We start from the raw sequence: 19,964 nt of genomic DNA, 5'->3' as shown, positions 1-19,964 counted from the left end.
CTGTATACAGCCTGCTTGTGTATGGATGTATTTTCTTTGTGTGGACATACTGTACATCAACCTACTTCCTGTTTTGGTGGCCATTTTGTTTGTTTACAAACAAACTTTTTAAAACTGTTTTTAACCACTTTTAATGCGGCGAGGAGCGGCGAAATTGTGACAGAGGGTAATAGGAGATGTCCCCTAACGCACTGGTATGTTTACTTTTGAGCGATTTTAACAATACAGATTCTCTTTAAGGTGGCCATACATGGTACAATTTTTCAATTAGATAATTTAGTTCGATTATTCCGTTAGATCGAATATAAAGATTTTTCCAGCATGTCCGATCATTTTTCCTGAAAAAAACGGGATAATCGTTCGAATTTCTTAATCGAAAAAAAAAAAAATATTTTCAACTTTCATTCAATTCGATCATTTAGATCGAATAAACGGGAAAATCGAACATTTTTATTGTATCGTGTATGGGCACCATTAAAAAGATGGACTGTCCCAAAACCTGTCATCTGTCACATTTTTTAACTGCCTACTTTTTTCCCGAAAGAACCCCTTTAAAGTCACAATGCAGCATTACAATGCAACGTACAAAAGCATTAACATTACATTAACGATGTGTTACCATTGCATGCAGTAGGTACAGTGAAGCATATAGGCAATGAAAAGTATGCTTTCCTGTAGCTGGTAACGCGTGTGTTTAGAGGTAATGCACTGTGTTACCATAACACAACATGTTATAATGTGACTCTAATGACGCAGAACGTCCCATAGGATTAGCATTGCAGTGTGGTAAGCTGCTTTATAAGACTTTATAACGCAGCTCCGCAACGTCCCACTGTGAATGTAGCCACAATAAAAAATTTAGACTCATGGAACGGATGTAACACATGCACATATTTGATTTTGACACAATCACAACAACAATCAAATAGAACATATAAAATGTGTTGAAAGTAAAATGATGGTGTATTATTATTCCACTATAACAATTACAAAAACACACAGCCAAAACAACAAACAAGTTGGTAAAACAGCAAATGAAAATCCTGGAGTCAACCTTCCCACTCGTCACAACTGCATCCATTAGAACGTCTTTTAACCACTTGAGGACCCACCCTTTACCCCCCCTTAACGACCAGCGCTGTTGTAGCTGATCTGTGCTGGGTGGGCTCTGCAGCCCCCAGCACAGATCAGCGTGCAGGCAGAGCGACCAGATCGCCCCCCTTTTTTCCCCACTAGGGGGATGATGTGCTGGGGGGGTCTGATCGCTCCTGCCTGCGGGTGTTGCGGGGGGGGGGGCACCTCAAAGCCCCCCTCCGCGGCGAAATCCTCCCACTCCCTCTCCTACCTGGCCCCCCCTGGAGATCCGGGCTGCACAGGACGCTATCCGTCCTGTGCAGCCAGTGACGGGACGTCCCCTGTCACATGGCGGCGATCCCCGGCCGCTGATTGGCCGGGGATCGCCGATCTGCCTTACGGCGCTGCTGCGCAGCAGCGCCGTACAAATGTAAACAAAGCGGATTATTTCCGCTTGTGTTTACATTTAGCCTGCATTCACGGAGCCCCCCGCCGTGAATTGACAGGAAGCAGCCGCTCGCATGAGCGGCTGCTTCCTGATTAATCAGCCTGCAGCTGGCGACGCAATACTGCGTCGCTGGTCCTGCAGCTGCCACTTTGCCGACGCGCGTTATGAGTGCGCGGTCGGCAAGTGGTTAATTATAATAAGAGGTACATTCTTTTATCACCTCATCATAAAAGCTACTTCTGTGACCTGTAAGACAGAAAAGAGGTGAGGAGAAACCGAGAGCCAACTATAATGCAGTATGTACTGGTAGGCCTAGTGCACACCAGAGCGGTTCGGCTGCGTTTTGCGATCCGCTTGCGGGTGCGGATCCGCTAGGCTAGGGTAATGTATTTCAATGGGCTGGTGCACACCAGAGCGGGAGGCGTTTTGCAGAAACGCATACTCCCGGGCTGCTGCAGATTTTGGATTGCGGAGGCGTTTCTGCCTCAATGTTAAGTATAGGAAAAACGCAAACCGCTCTGAAAAACGGCACTTCAGAGCGGTTTGCCAGGCGTTTTTTGTTACAGTAGCTGTTCAGTAACAGCTTTACTGTAACAATACATGAAATCTACTACACCAAAAACGCTTCACAAAACCGCAAAATGCTAGCTGAAACGCTACAGAAAAAGAAGAAAAAGCGTTTCGAAATCTGCTAGCATTTTGCGGATCTGCTAGCGGTTTTTGGTGTGCACTAGGCCATACTGGATGGCTTGTAATGCCGGGAATACACGGGACGTTTCCGCGGCTCGATTATGCCGCCGCATCGATTCCCGCTCGTCCACGCGGGCGATTTTCTTATCTTCTGCTCGTTTTCCTTATCTTTTTCCATTGTCCCACAGTATCGAGCGCGGAATCGATCTGGCAGGTGATCGAACACGTCGGAAATTATCAATCGAGCCATCTAATGGCTCGATCGAGCCTCAGAAACGCACCGTGTATTCCCAGCATAAGAAAGCTTGATTGAAATGATACTCACAATGGTGGGGTACCCCAAAGGCAACCACTGTAAAGGCAGATGGGGAGATTAGACCTGATCCCACTCAGGTTAAAGAGGAACTTCAGCCTAAACAAACATACTGTCATTAAGTTACATTAGTTATGTTAATTAGAATAGATAGGTAATATAATCTCTTACCCACCCTGTTTTAAAAGAACAGGCAAATGTTTGTGATTCATGGGGGCTGCCATCTTTTTGGTTGAAAGGAGGTGACAAGGAGCAGGAGACACAGTTCCAACTGTCCTGTGTCCTGATTACCCCTCCCAGCTGCACACGCTAGGCTTCAAATGTCAAATTCAAAATGTAAAAAAAAAATTTGCACCAAAACAGCAGAACGAGAACAAAATCAGAAATCCCATCATGCTTTGCACAGCATCAGGGGAAAGAATGCCCGGGCAGTTTTCTTCTGTGCAGCTAAAAATGAGGCTTGTATAAGAGAAACAAAGTTCTTATGCTGTGAAACTGTTAAAGAAACACCAAGCCTTTTTAGTGCTGCTGAGTCGATTTTTAGTCCGGAGGTTCACTTTAAGGAGTTGCTCTCTGTAATGTAGAAAAGGGGGGAAGCACTCCTCCACCAGGGGTGGATATCAGTAGGTATAAACAATTAAAAAAAACAGGGGCACCAACAAAGGATAAAATACACTGAAAACAGATTAAAAGTGTGCTTTGTAGTTACCGTACATCCTACAAATATTTAAAATGTTTACCCACTAAAAGATTTGTAAATCTCCCCACAGCAGCTCCTGTCAGCAGCTGAAGGACTCGCAGCCAGACTGATTTCTCATTTCCCAGCAGTACTTTACCAACACAAACAGGTCAATGCGAACGCCTCAACTATTGATTTTCAAGATTGTTTTGTAATGTTCTCTGGAGTAATAAGAAGCAGTGTAAAAGTCCTTTGCACGAGCTATTGTTTAATTCACATATGGATTTTGTTAGGAAACAATATTTATAAACCATCACTGCAGCCTCACATAGTAATATCAAACTAATATTTATTTTTAATAATATAATTTAAATATTCACTAAGGCCCAGTGCACACCAAAAACCGCTAGCTGATCCGCAAAACGCTACCGTTTTTTGAAGCGTTTTTTCTTATTATCATGAAGCGTTTTGCTAGCGATTTGCGGTTTTGTGTAGCATTTTTTTGTGTAACAGATTCTAGGTATTGTTACAGTAAAGCTGTTACTGAACAGCTACTGTAACAAAAACACCTGGAAAACCGCTCTGATCTGGCATTTTATCAAGCATTTTGCGTTTTTCCTATACTTAACATTGGAGGCAGAAACACCTTTGAAATCCAAAAAATGCTGCAGCCCAGTAGTATGCATTTCTGCAAAATGCCTACCGCTCTGGTGTGCACCAGCCCATTGAAATACATAACCCAAGCGTTTCCACATCCGCAAGCGGTTCTAAAAACGCTACCAAAACCGCTCGGTGTCCACTAGGCCTAACAAAATTAGTGTAGATGCGTTTTTTAAGCGTTTTGCGTGCATTTTAATGTATATGTGTTTGGATGCGTTTTTAATGCGTTTTTCTTTTGCGTTTTATGTAAATCACTAGAAAGAAGACAGGAAGTGGAAATACATAATAAAACAATTTTTTTTCAAGAAACGTATAGGAAAACGCATACCATTGCATTTCCATTGACTTTCATTATGTGTGTTTTTGATGCATTCATGAATATTATGCAATATTATGCAACAAAACCAGCTTTTTTAAAAATGCAGGTTTGAAAACGCATATGCATTTTTTTTATATGCGTGCCAGATCCGACAAGATTAGCTGCATGCTTGCACGCAAATAGATCAGCAGGGCTGCCAGGCAACTGGTATTGTTTAAAAGGAAATAAATATGGCAGCCTCCATATACCATTCACTACAGTTGTCCTTTAATTTCTCCAGTGTTCTCCACTGTTCTCTAAAATTAGTTAAATGGAGGGCTTATTCATAGTGGGACATTACGCTGTAATGCAACATTAAAGTCACAAAAAAAGGGTGATAACGCACATTAACGCTGCGTTACCGTTGCATACGTTAGGTACAGTAAAGCATGGCAATAAAAAGAATGCTTTCCTGTACCTGGTAACGTGTGTTTTTAGAGGTAACACATTGCAGCAGAGCGTTACCATAACGCTACACGTTACAGTGTGACGCTAACGTTGCACTGTGAATGTACCATAGGATTAGCATTGCAGTGCGGTAATCTGTGTTTTAGAGTTTATAACGCAGCTCTGCAACATCCCACTGTGAATATAGCCTAAAAGGAGTGGAGGAAATTTAAAGGGAACCTAAACACAAGTAAAAAGTGCCATACTGAACTTACTTGGGGCTTCCTCCAGGTAACCCGTAGTGCGTGAGGTCCCTCGGCATCCTCTGGCTCGCTCTGTTCTCCCGCTTGTGGCTCTGTTAGATGTGCAACTTAGCCGGGAGTCGTGCGAAACTGAGCATCTGCAGCCTGTTCGCATGCCCGCCCCGTTTGCACGCCCGTCGCCGAGCAAGAAGCATGCGCAGATGGGCTGCACATGCGTAGTTGCTCCTGAGTCCCTGCCAAGTCACGCAGTTAATGGAGTCAACAGCAGGAGAACAGAGGTAGCCAGAGGACGCCATCGGATCTCACAGACTGCGGGGGGCTGGAGGAAGCTTAAGGAGTGTCCAGTTTGGCATTTTTTACTTATGTCCAGGTTCCCTTTAAGGTTAGGGACCCACTACTAGTGTTTTACTGGAAATGACAAAATGCATGTGATTTCCCGAATCGTAGAGTACTGAAAATCCCTCCCAGTGGACCCCAGGCCTAATTATTATTAACGATGAGCCAAAATTTCAACTGAACAGGAAAATGTTAATTTGAAGAGTGTCCTTGTCCCATTGCAGCGAGACAAATGGATCCTCCTCAGAGTCTCCCCAGAGTTTTCCAAAAAGGAAGTGGGCTTATTGAATGAGATGCTATTTTCCCTACTCCCTTAAAAAGAACCCGAGGTGGGGTTCTGACAATGCAATCCACATACAGAGGCTGGGTCTGCCTATACTGCCCAGCCTCTGTTGCTATTTCAATCCCCCCTAAGCCCCCCCTGCGCTCTGCTATCCCCCATAAATCACAGCCGCGCTGCAGACACGCAGTGTGTCACGGTACCTGTACTGTCAGTCTTGGCGCTCCCCCCGCCTCCTGCATCGCTTCGGTCCCCGCCCGCGTCCCTTCCCTCCCCGTTGATTGGAGGGAAGGGGCGCGGACGGGACCGGAGCTATGCAGGAGGCGGGGGGAGCACGCAGAGTAACAGTACAGATGTAAACACAGCCCGCATAGCGCGGCTGTGATTTATGGGGGATTGCAGAGCGCAGGGAAAACTTAGAGGGGATTGAAATAGCAACAGAGGCTGGACAGTATAGGCAGACCCAGCCTCTGTACGTGGATTGCATTGTCAGAACCCTGCCTCGGATTCTCTTTAATATGAGGGCAACCAGTTCACCACACCCAGACAGGTCAATTAGTCAAGGGGATCATTTTCTGACTCCTTGAGGAAATAAATATGTCAGCCTCCATATTTTTCTCATTACAGTTTTTTTTAATTCCAGTATAGAATCTTATTAATGACTAGTGAAAAAGCCTGCACACTTAATAACAGGCGCTAGGCAACTATCCACAACCCGACACCCAACCCTCCTCCACACACACACTCACATCTTGTCCATGGCCACTGCCAGAAGCCCACCTGCATGCCGCATAGGCACACCAGGCAGCAGGCACCGACACAGGCACACAGGGGGATTATTACAGTATGTAGGATACAGAGTGGGCAGAATCTTGCAACAAAAGACAATACCAAGAATAAAAAGTACTGGAATTAAAGTCAACAAAATAGAACAGGAATCAGGGACGGCGCTACCATAGAGGCAAAGGGGGCAATTGCCCCAGGGCCCCAGAGCTTGTAGGGGCCCCCAGTGGCTACAAGAGGAAAAAAAATTCGAATCGACCTTATAGTTTTTGAGAAAACTGATTTTAAAGTTTCAAAGGAAAAAAAAATACACATTTAAAAACCTGCCGACTTTAATGGTTAATAGCAAATCCACCTTAAATGCTAGAAACCCTAAATTTGCAGGATATGTTAAGGAGATCATTGGGAATAAGAGGAAAAAACAATTTTTCAAAAAGACCTTATAGTTTTTGAGAAAATCGATTTTAAAGTTTCGAAGGAAAAAGTATACTTTTAAATGCGGTAAATGTCACTTTTAGTAGCAAATCTAACGATAGTGTAATTTTACATGCATCAAAAGAAAGAGCAATACATTTCCTGACGGGGTTTCCAGGGGGTCCATACGCAGCCGCAGCGCTTTGGCCAGGGATCGCTATGCAGCCGCAATATGGCTGTATGAAGATCCCTGGCATTTTTTCCTATTTCCCCCCCAAAAAATGTATGTTTAGAGTACGGGAATTTTTTTTTTTAAATTATGTGGGGTCCCCCTTGCCCCCTTAACCCCTTGTCCCCCATGCAGGCTGGGGTAGCCAGAATGTGGAGCTCCGACCGATTGGGGCTTCACACCCTGACTATACCAGCTGCAAAAAAGGTCCCTTAATGCCGATTTTTGTTCCGGGGAATCTGTTGGGGGGGGGGGGCATTGTTTATTTTGCCCTGGGGCCCCATTGTTGCTTAAACCGGCCCTGACAGGAATAACAGGGTCAGAAAATGTTATGCTTTATGTGATAATATAGCAGCTATTTGTGATATCCTCTATAATAAAACCCCTGTGTCTCTGCGTCCTGTCCCTGTGTGTGTGTGCAGGGGTGCTTTCCAGGACTCCCAAATGCAAATCTACCTGAATATTCGGGTAGATTTTTAGCGTTGCCGAAACTGAAACCGAACCTAAAGATTTCTGCATCATGCCGAATCCGAATGTTCCCAAATATGCGCACTTGAATTCGGCCAGATGACGCGGTGGGTTCAGTTTTGGTACTCGGGAGTGACGTGGGTCAATGAGAAGTCCTCCAGCCGAGGCCCTGGCAACCCTAGCAACCAATCAGAAGACGGGAGCCTGGCCCTCCCCTCCTCTATATGAGGTGGCGGCCATGTTGCGGAGCCACGTACTTGCTGTGTGACTTATGTTGGTACTGAGAGTATCTCCAGTGCTGCTGCGTATGAGCAAGTGCATTTCTCTTGAGCTAAACCCAGCGTTTTGCTTCCTAAACACCTCCTAAACACATTGATTGTACTCTTATATAGATAGCTAGTAATTTGATTGTTTGTAGTCAGCTAGTGTATAGTGTACTGTGCTAGGCTAGTGTTAGTCTGTGTGCAGGCTAGGCCTGCTAGCCTAGGGCAGCCTTAGCCTACTACTAGCTTAGGTAGGTTAGGGATTATAGTTAGTTTAATTAGTACTAGTACTAGTTTAATTACTTTGTACTGCTGTAGTCTGTTAGTTTATAGTAGTGTTGGGCGAACAGTGTTCGCCACTGTTCGGGTTCTGCAGAACATCACCCTGTTCGGGTGATGTTCGAGTTCGGCCGAACACCTGACGGTGCTCGGCCAAACCGTTCGGCCATATGGCCGAACTAAGAGCGCATGGCCGAACGTTCCCCGAACGTTCGGCTAGCGCTGTGATTGGCCGAACGGGTCACGTGGTTCGGACCCGAACGCGCTCTGATTGGCCGAACTGTCACGTGGTTCGGGTAAATAAATACCCGAACCACGTCATATCTCCGCCATTTGTCTGTGGGTTTAGCTTTGGGTAGGCAGGCAGGGTAGTTCGCGCTCCAGCCACGCTAGCCAGGGTCCCCCCCAGTCATTGTGTGTCGCTGCTGGGAACAGTAGTACACCGCTCGTTCAGCCACACTATATAGCATTCTGTGTACTGTTCTGTGTCTGCTGGGAACAGTAGTACACCGCTCGTTCAGCCACACTATATAGCATTCTGTGTACTGTTCTGTGTCTGCTGGGAACAGTAGTACACCGCTCGTTCAGCCACACTATATAGCATTCTGTGTACTGTTCTGTGTCTGCTGGGAACAGTGGTACACCGCTCGTTCAGCCACACTATATAGCATTCTGTGTACTGTTCTGTGTCTGCTGGGAACAGTAGTACACCGCTCGTTCAGCCACACTATATAGCATTCTGTGTACTGTTCTGTGTCTGCTGGGAACAGTAGTACACCGCTCGTTCAGCCACACTATATAGCATTCTGTGTACTGTTCTGTGTCTGCTGGGAACAGTAGTACACCGCTCGTTCAGCCACACTATATAGCATTCTGTGTACTGTTCTGTGTCTGCTGGGAACAGTGGTACACCGCTCGTTCAGCCACACTATATAGCATTCTGTGTACTGTTCTGTGTCTGCTGGGAACAGTAGTACACCGCTCGTTCAGCCACACTATATAGCATTCTGTGTACTGTTCTGTGTCTGCTGGGAACAGTAGTACACCGCTCGTTCAGCCACACTATATAGCATTCTGTGTACTGTTCTGTGTCTGCTGGGAACAGTAGTACACCGCTCGTTCAGCCACACTATATAGCATTCTGTGTACTGTTCTGTGTCTGCTGGGAACAGTGGTACACCGCTCGTTCAGCCACACTATATAGCATTCTGTGTACTGTTCTGTGTCTGCTGGGAACAGTAGTACACCGCTCGTTCAGCCACACTATATAGCATTCTGTGTACTGTTCTGTGTCTGCTGGGAACAGTAGTACACCGCTCGTTCAGCCACACTATATAGCATTGTTTACTGACACTATATAGCAGACTATATAGCATTGTGTGTACACCGCTCAGCCAGACTATATACCATTGTTTACTGACACTCTGTGTACACCGCTCAGCCAGACTATATACCATTGTTTACTGCCACTCTGATTCTGCTGGGAACAGTAGTACACCGCTCGCTCAGCCAGACTATATACCATTGTTTACTGACACTATATAGCAGACTATATAGCATTGTGTGTACACCGCTCAGCCAGACTATATACCATTGTTTACTGACACTCTGTGTACACCGCTCAGCCAGACTATATACCATTGTTTACTGCCACTCTGATTCTGCTGGGAACAGTAGTACACCGCTCGCTCAGCCAGACTATATACCATTGTTTACTGCCACTCTGATTCTGCTGGGAACAGTAGTACACCGCTCGCTCAGCCAGACTATATACCATTGTTTACTGACACTATATAGCAGACTATATAGCATTGTGTGTACACCGCTCAGCCAGACTATATACCATTGTTTACTGACACTCTGTGTACACCGCTCAGCCAGACTATATACCATTGTTTACTGCCACTCTGATTCTGCTGGGAACAGTAGTACACCGCTCGCTCAGCCAGACTATATACCATTGTTTACTGCCACTCTGATTCTGCTGGGAACAGTAGTACACCGCTCGCTCAGCCAGACTATATACCATTGTTTACTGACACTATATAGCAGACTATATAGCATTGTGTGTACACCGCTCAGCCAGACTATATACCATTGTTTACTGACACTCTGTGTACACCGCTCAGCCAGACTATATACCATTGTTTACTGCCACTCTGATTCTGCTGGGAACAGTAGTACACCGCTCGCTCAGCCAGACTATATACCATTGTTTACTGACACTATATAGCAGACTATATAGCATTGTGTGTACACCGCTCAGCCAGACTATATACCATTGTTTACTGACACTCTGTGTACACCGCTCAGCCAGACTATATACCATTGTTTACTGCCACTCTGATTCTGCTGGGAACAGTAGTACACCGCTCGCTCAGCCAGACTATATACCATTGTTTACTGACACTCTGTGTACACCGCTCAGCCAGACTATATACCATTGTTTACTGCCACTCTGATTCTGCTGGGAACAGTAGTACACCGCTCGCTCAGCCAGACTATATAGCATTGTGTTTACTGCCACTCTGTGTACACCGCTCAGCCACACTATATAGCATTGCGTACTCTGCCAGTCAGTGTGTATATTGCTGGGATCAGTAATACTCCACTCACCGTCAACCACTATATGAGCTCAACATGAGTTCCCCAGAGACCTCCGCTGTGAGCAGCACTCCCAACAACAGCAACAGCCAACGCCCCACGCAAGCTATAACATCCACCCCAGCAGCCAGTGGTCAGCAGCAGCCCTCCCCGGAGGAGAACGTTGTGTCCATCAGTCCGTCGCCAGAGCGATTAATGAGGGCTGCCATTGAGGAGATGATGGGGCCTGATGTGGAGGAGGAGGTCTGGCTCAGGCCAGCATCCCAAGTTAATGTTGAGGACGATGAGGGGTCTGTGTCTGGGGATGTTGGGGTGGCAGAGGTGGTGGGTGGGTCAGACTCAGGAGAAGAGTTGTATGATGAGGATGATGATCGGGACCATCTGTATGTGCCTCAGAGTCCGACCCCGGAAAACATGTTGTATCGTGTGTTTAGGTACTAAAATCTGCGATCCCTCCCAGTAGTGTTGGGCGAACAGTGTTTGCCACTGTTCGGGTTCTGCAGAACATCACCCTGTTCGGGGTGACTATATAGCAGACTATATAGCATTGTGTTTAATGCCACTCTGTGTACACGGCTCAGCCACACTATATAGCATTGTGTTTACTTCCACTCTGTGTCTGCTGGGAACAGTAGTACACCGCTCACCCGCCACTGTATAGCATTGTGCTCTGTGTCACTGCTGACAATAGTGGTACACCGCTCACCCACCACTGTATAGCATTTCTGTACTGCCACTGTACTGCTGCCAGTCAGCGTGTACTTTAAGGATAAGTGAAATGAGGAAGAAATCCGGTGAAAGAGGGAGGGGCAAGGGAAGAGGTGTTTCCCCTGACGGTTCACGTACAGGCCACAGGGGAGCACCCAAGAAAACCCACTCAATACTGCCCATGTTGTCCAGGACAACAACCCTCACAGATCCAAAAGAACAGGACCAGATAATTACTTGGATGACCTCTCAAGCGTCCAGCAGTGGGTTAAGCAGCACCAGCACATCACGCACGAGGTCCGAGTCCTCAGCCAGTTAAAGTCTGGGCTTTCTTTGAAGACTGCACTGAGGATGTTACCATGGCGATTTGCAAGGTGTGCAAGACCCGCCTGAGCAGGGGGAAAAGTATTAACAACCTCTCCACCACCAGCATGAGCCGCCACATTCTATCCAAACATCCCACTCTGTGGGCAAACGCGGCAGGACAGGGTACCACCGTACCACCAGCAACACTGCCTCCCTTGGGTTCACCAGACTCACCACCAGACCCGCCTCAGCAGCAGCAGTAGCCCAGCCATTGCGTGGTTCACAACATTCACAAACATCAGACGATGCTGACACTGTCACTTTCCGGACTAGTGCTCTTGAGGTCTCCCAGTGTTCATCAAACACAACAACCAACAGCCCTTCGGTGTGCAGCGCTACGGTTGAGTTGTCTGTCTCTGAGATGTTTGAGCACAAGAGGAAATTGCCAGCAAATGACCCCCGGGCCGTGGCAGTAACAGCCAGCCAGCATAGCCAAGCTTCTGGCCTGCGAAATGCTGCCATATCGAGTGGTGGAGACAAACAGCTTCAAGGGCATGATGTCAGTGGCCATCCCACGTTACGTGGTTCCCAGCCGCTACCACTTTGCGCGCTCTGCAGTGCCTGAGTTGCATGAGCACGTGGTCAGCTAAATAACCCGAAGCTTGAAGAATGCCGTTGCCTGCAAGGTTCACCTCACCACTGACACCTGGACGAGTGCGTTCGGCCAGGGTCGATACATCTCCCTTACCGCGCACTGGGTGAACCTTGTGGAGCCTGGCAGCGATTCCTCACCTGCTACGGCGCGGGTGTTGCCCACGCCGCAAACAGCTGCACCGCCGTCCCTCCCACTGGATAACAACAGCAGCACCTACCTCTCTGACTCCTTCTCCTCCAACGCATCTCAAAGCTGTACCTCATCCGGAAACGCTAACCCAGCACCAGCAGCAGTAGGATCGTGGAAGCAGTGCAGCACAGCTGTTGGCATGCGTCAGCAAGCGTTGCTGAAGCTGATCTGCCTTGGGGATAAGCAGCACACAGGGGAGGAAATTTGGAGGGGAATAAAGGAACAGACGGATTTGTGGCTGGCACCGCTGGACCTGAAACCGGGCATGAAGCTAGACACCTGGCACGAACTGGCAATGTACGCAATAGAGGTGCTGGCTTGCCCGGCAGCCAGCGTTATGTCGGAACGCTGTTTCAGTGCTGCCGGAGGCATCATCACAGATCGGCGTATCCGCCTCTCCACAGAAAATGCAGACCGTCTGACTCAAATTAAAATGAATCAATCCTGGATTGGAAACGACTACGCAACACTCCTGGACCCCAACCAAGTAACATGACCGATGAAGATCTGGGATGGTTTAGCGTTTCCGGTCCCTGTTTATTGAACCTCTCATCTGTATTACATTTATGACTGCATGGCGGCAAAAAGCATTGCTGCTATATCCGCACGCTTTTTGTCCTCATGCAAGGCCTGGGTTGTTGTGTCTCACAAAGCGTGGCCTTCTCCTCCTGCGCCTCCTCCTGTTCCATCACGTGTGCTGCTGCTGCTGCTGGGTTACCGTTGCCGGTCCCTGTTTATGGAACCTCTTATCTTTATTACATTTATGACTACATGGCGGTACAAAGCATGCTATCCGCACGCTTTTTGTCCTCATGCAAGGCCTGGGTTGTTGTGTCTCACAAAGCGTGGCCTTCTCCTCCTGCGCCTCCTCCTGTTCCATCACGTGTGCTGCTGCTGCTGCTGCTGCTGGGTTACCGTTGCCGGTCCCTGTTTATGGAACCTCTTATCTTTATTACATTTATGACTACATGGCGGTACAAAGCATGCTATCCGCACGCTTTTTGTCCTCATGCAAGGCCTGGGTTGTTGTGTCTCACAAAGCGTGGCCTTCTCCTCCTGCGCCTCCTCCTGTTCCATCACGTGTGCTGCTGCTGCTGCTGCTGCTGCTGGGTTACCGTTGCCGGTCCCTGTTTATGGAACCTCTTATCTTTATTACATTTATGACTACATGGCGGTACAAAGCATGCTATCCGCACGCTTTTTGTCCTCATGCAAGGCCTGGGTTGTTGTGTCTCACAAAGCGTGGCCTTCTCCTCCTGCGCCTCCTCCTGTTCCATCACGTGTGCTGCTGCTGCTGCTGCTGCTGGGTTAGCGTTGCCGCGTGGTCCCTGTTTATTGAACCTCTTATCTTTATTACATTTATGACTACATGGCGGTACAAAGCATGCTATCCGCACGCTTTTTGTCCTCATGCAAGGCCTGGGTTGTTGTGTCTCACAAAGCGTGGCCTTCTCCTCCTGCGCCTCCTCCTGTTCCATCACGTGTGCTGCTGCTGGGTTAGCGTTGCCGCGTGGTCCCTGTTTATTGAACCACTTATCTTTATTACATTTATGACTGCATGGTGGTACAAAGCATGCTATCCGCACGCTTCTTGTCCTCATGCAAGGCCTGGGTTGTTGTGTCTCAAAGCGTGGCCTTCTCCTCCTGCGCCACCCTCCTCCTGTTCCATCACGTGTGCTGCTGCTGGGTTAGCGTTACCGGTCCCTTTTCCTGGAACCTCTTATATGTATTACATTTATGACTGCATGCCGACAAAAAGCATGTTACCTGTGCAAAGAAAACAGACATTTCCCGCATTTAAAAGACAGTTTTCCCTTTGAAACTTTAAAATCGATTTTCTCAAAAACTATAAGCTCTTTTTGCTAATTTTTTTTTCCTCTTGTACCCACTCCCAAGGTGCACATACCCTGTAAATTTGGGGTATGTAGCATGTAAGGAGGCTTTACAAAGCACAAAAGTTCGGGTCCCCATTGACTTCCATTATGTTCGGAGTTCGGGTCGAACACCCGAACATCGCGGCCATGTTCGGCCTGTTCGGCCCGAACCCGAACATCTAGATGTTCGCCCAACACTAGTTTATAGCTTCAGTACTGTTAGTTAATAGTTAGTTACTGACTGTGTACAGGCCAGCAAGCATCTGTTGTGATCTGTGACAGACAGTCATCTGCCCAACCCTATTGATTGATTGCGTCCGACCGCGTGTGACCGACTGTAATTGTCACCCACTGTCTGGCACACGACTTAGTTATTGTGCAGTAGTACACTAGCCATTTATAGTTAGTTGCGTACTTACTACCCGTTCATTTCATTTCTATTTCTACTGTTAGTCAGTGAGTTTATTAGTTTCTGTACTGCGTCATAAATAACAGTTACATCACAGGCCAGCATCTGTTGTGACCTGTGACTGTGATCTGCCCGACCCTATTGATTGATTGCGTCTGACCGTGTGTGACCGACCGACTGTAATTTGTCACCCACTGTCTGGCACACGTCCTGGTGTTTTGGACCGGGACCGAGGACATGTTTAAGGAGTTTTTTGAATACCTGAACACTGGAAAAAATAATATGCAATTCACCTATGTCTACAGTACTAAGGAAGTGGCATATCTGGACCTATGTATCCGAATACAGAACGGATTTATTACTTCAAAAGGTTATAAAAAACCAATTACAGGAAATACCCTGTTACACAGAGAAAGTTACCATCCGGAACATGTATTTAAATCCCTGCCATATAGTCAATTTTTGCGCCTTAGGCGAAATAATACAAATGAAGAGGACTTCATAGAACAGGCACAAGAACTCAAATCAAACCTAGAGAAAAGAGGATACAACCAGAAACAATTAGATGAAGCCTGGATGAGGGCACAAAGAGTGGATAGGAAGAATCTGATAGTAAGGAAAAACAAAAAACAAGAGAGAACAGATGAGCGTCTCACCTTCACCTTTGAGTATACACCGATGGCCAGAGAAATAAAAAAGAGTATTTTGAAAAATTGGAAAATTATTGAAAGAGACCCCATTTTAGGGAAAATTTACAAAGAACCCCCTTTAATTACCTTCAAGAGAGCTCCAACATTGGGAAACCATCTAACTAGTAGTGAGTTCAGGACCCCTAGAAAACAGAATTGGCTGGAAAAAATGCAGCCACAAGGCAACTATAGGTGTGGACGTTGTTCTGTATGTCCCCAAATGGAACAGGGGAAGAGTTTGAAAGTAGGCCCGGTAGAAAACAGGTTGAAAACCTTAATTACATGCCAGACGAGGTATGTGGTATATATTATCTGGTGCTCGTGCCAGCGTTTTTACGTTGGCATGACGACCAGAAAACTTAAAGAAAGAATACAAAGGCACCTGGGATCTATAAGGTCAGGGAAGGGCTGTCCCCGCTTGATAGAACATGTTAGGTCACAACATGATGGAAACCCAGGATGTTTACAATTTGCTGGATTGGAACAGGTCATGATACCACATAGAGGTGGAGATAGGAAGAAAATGCTTCTGAGAAAAGAAACCCAATGGATTATTAGAACTGATGCCATGGGTGCGTTGGGACTAAATGATTATGTGGACATGGCCTGTTTTCTTGACCCCTGAATTTAGGTGTAGTGAGTTGCCTGTGGAGAATACATCCTTCCTAGATAGTTATTATGGAAAGAGTCACATGTCTAATTGCACTTTTTTTTATTGTTGTTTTTAGCTAGTACAGTCAGAATAGGTGGGAACACGTGGGAGTGAGTAGTGGGAACTGAATAGCCAAAATGTAAATGAACACTTTGAGAGATAGTATAAATTATCCCATGGTCTTTCTTCTCCTCCCCTTTCCCTTTAGGATGGTGTGATGTCTTTTAGGGGTGGATGGGGTGTAGGTGGATGTGCGGTGGCAAACCTCAATAGGACTTTATCCCTTGGTGGCCATTGCGCATGCACCCGCACGTGTGTGTTTTTTTCTTTTCCCTCCCCCCCTTTATGCATCTCATTATCAACATCACTATCCACTATTATTTATTTTGTTGCCTGTACTTTTTAACTAAACAGTAATCTTTCTCCCAGGTCAGAATAGGACGGTTTCTGGTATGGGAGATAAGAATCTCCCATACTGAACGGTCATATGCTCTTTATGTTTTGGCGCCATCTAGCGGTGGCTTCTCACACTGCCAGTGGTTACATTGTTTTCCTGGCAATGAGAGGCCGCGGTGGAACGCACGAACTTCCGGTTCCGGCGTGACGTCGATCAAGCGACAGCCGGCCGGGGATTCGGCGAGCGGCGGTGATTAAGCACGCAAGCGGGAGGGAGGATATCCCTATAAATGATTCCAAAAATGGATGCCGCAGCGTGCAGAGAGCCTCTGAGGACGCTCAGTGAGCGAAACGGTCGTCAGGCCCTACACTGCTCCCACCAACCCCACAGCGCCCAAGGGACCTGGTAGGAACTTTCAACATGATTTTTACATGTATTTATTCAAGAGAAATTCTGAAGCCGCAAGAATAAAGCTTTTTTAGTGGAATGCAAGTGCCAAACTGCTCTTTTCTTTTTCCTTTTTTCATATGCACAATGTTGTTTATTGGTTTTGAGCACGCATGAACTATATTGATCCAACCTGGTCCTTACCCCGGATTCCTTTAATGTCATTTATATACCTTGATGAAAGCACACTAGCAGTGTAGTGCCCGTCTACTTTTTTCTACCTATCTTCTTTAGTTATTGTGTAGTAGTACACTAGCGATTTATAGTTAGTTGCGTACTTACTGTCCGTTCATTTAATTTCTATTTCTACTGTATGGCTGGTTTCACAGTGAGACGTTACAGGCGCACGTTAGAGCAGCCTGTAACGCACCCCACCGCACAGCAATCAAAAATCAATGGGCTGTTCACAGTGCCCACGTTGCGTTACAGTGTAACGCTGCGCCATAATATAACGTACTGCATGCAGTACTTTGTAAGCGGCAGAGCCACGTTAGACTGTTTGCACATGCTCAGTAACGTTGGGGAGGAGCGGAGAGCGACCAGGTACATGGCTAATTAATATTCACTGCACTCAGTGACGTGCAGTGTTTACTTCCTGGAGCGGCCGCTCTGTGCGACGATTGGCCGGCGGGACCACGTGATGCCGCATGCGTCCAAGAGTGCGCATCACGGCATCACGGACGCCAGAGTGAGCTGCACAACGCGGCTCACTCTGACGTCCAAAGCAGAGAGCACCAGGTGTTGCGTTAGGGGCACGTTATGCGACCATAACGTCCCCTAAAACGCAACGTCCTGGTGTGAAACCAGCCTTAGTGTAACGATTGGTGTCAGCACGCAGAGAGAATCTGACTATTGGTGATCTGCAGACATATACCTGATTATTGATGATCTGCAGTATCACCGATAATCAGATATATTGCTAACCTCTGGACACCTATGGATAAGTGAGTGTTTGGTGTAACAGTAATACTTTGAGTAATGTACCTGCTGAGCAGGTGGTATACAATATAGAGACACAGCTCTGGGAGAACAGGAACCTTCCAGCAGCCTGAGGCTCTCCGGGGGGAGGAGTCAGGCTGGAGACGGGAAGGACCTAGGAGTGAATGACACCTAAGATGGATGTCACTATCTGATTTGGAGACTATCTCTTTTAAGGGGAGAGATAGCTCTCGAGGTCGGGCATGCCGGGTCGGCAACACACTGACAGATAAAGTACAAAGACAGAAGGCTGATTCAGTATCCAAGTCAAGCAGGGTCTGGCAACGGAATATCAGATATACGAGGTACCGAATCAGAAGACAGAGGAGTAGTCAGAAAAGCTATAAGTCATAACATACAGTGGTGTGAAAAACTATTTGCCCCCTTCCTGATTTCTTATTCTTTTGCATGTTTGTCACACTTACCGTAAATGTTTCTTCTCATCAAAAGCCGTTAACTATTAGTCAAAGATAACATGATTGAACACAAAATGTAGTTTTAAATGATGGTTTTTATTATTTAGTGAGGAAAAAAAACTCAAAACCTACATGGCCCTGTGTGAAAAAGTGATTGCCCCCCTTGTTAAAAAATAACTTAACTGTGGTTTATCACACCTGAGTTCAATTTCTGTAGTCACCCCCAGGCCTGATTACTGCCACACCGGTAGGAGCTATCTGACACAGAGAAGTAGACCAAAAGCATGTCCCCTTGCAGCTTAGGCGGAACTAGTCGGACGGCGTTGGTAGTGCCCTTGCAGCTGGTCCTGAGACCCGTTCATCCATTATACTAGGTGAGCCTTGCGCAGACATTCTCTCCTTTCTTGCTGTTACTCAATCTTAACTTTGTTTTCACTGTTTGTACCCTATATTTAAACGGATGTGTGTGCCCCCTTGGGGGGTTTTATTCTCTGCAGTTTAGTGCCCTAACTATTGTGTCACTTATTATGCTTTTTTAAACACAACCTTTTGGGCACTGCTATACATATTTATTTTTTACATTTTCTCTGCAGAGATCCCTAAGTAGGCACACACAGGCTTATTACCATTTATTGATACGCAGGGCTTGCATTTTTATACTGATATACCAGGGGCTTAACGCTCAGGTCTGGCTGCCTTGTTCTTAATTGTTTTTAATTATGGTTGGCTTATAAATAAAGATTTTTTGTACCTTCCACGCATTCTGTATCTGGTTTGCTCATTTGCTTAATTATCGTTTTCATAAAGGGGACTTCTAGTTCTTTTTTATTCTTTGCATTCATTGGCTTGGGTCGGTGACCCATTTCCCCCAGCCTATTATGGTAACTGTAGCAACATTAGTTACTTAGTAATGTCTGCTCATTTTGTTCCTGTGTCAAAATTACCCCAAGAGCGCAGAGAAAACTCATCCGAGAGGCCACAAAAGGCCCCCTGGACAACATCTAAAGAACTGCAGGCCTCACTTGCCTCAATTAAGGTCAGTGTTCACAACTCCACCATAAGAAAGAGACTGGGCAAAAACGGCCTGCATGACATATCCAAGGCGCAAACCACTTTTAAGCAAAAAGAACATTAAGGCTCATCTCAATTTTGCTAAAAAAACATCTCAATGATTGCCAAGACTAGTGGGAAAATACCTTGTGGACCGCCGAGACAAAAGTTGAACTTTTTGGAAGGTGCGTGTCCTGTTAAATCTGTCATAGAAGTAACACAGCATTTCAGCAAAAGAACATCATACCAACAGTAAAATATGGTGGTGGTTGTGTGATGGTCTGGGGTTGTGTTGCTGCTTCAGGACCTGGAAGGCTTGCTGTGATAGATGGAACCATGAATTCTACTGTCTGCCAAAAAATCCTGAAGGAGAATGTCCAGCCATCTGTTCGTCAACTCAAGCTGAAGCGATCTTGGGTGCTGCAGCAGGACAATGACCCAAAAGACACCAGCAAATCATTTGCTTAATTATCGTTTTCATAAAGGGGACTTCTAGTTCTTTTTTATTCTTTGCATTCATTGGCTTGGGTCGGTGACCCATTTCCCCCAGCCTATTATGGTAACTGTAGCAACATTAGTTACTTAGTAATGTCTGCTCATTTTTTTCCTGTGTCAAAATTACCCCAAGAGCGCAGAGAAAACTCATCCGAGAGGCCACAAAAGGCC

This window comes from Hyperolius riggenbachi, chromosome 5 (assembly GCF_040937935.1).
Source record: "Hyperolius riggenbachi isolate aHypRig1 chromosome 5, aHypRig1.pri, whole genome shotgun sequence".
Taxonomy (NCBI): Eukaryota; Metazoa; Chordata; class Amphibia; order Anura; family Hyperoliidae; genus Hyperolius; species Hyperolius riggenbachi.
The sequence above is the reverse complement of the archived record's forward strand: the minus strand, read 5'-3'. Positions refer to the sequence as shown.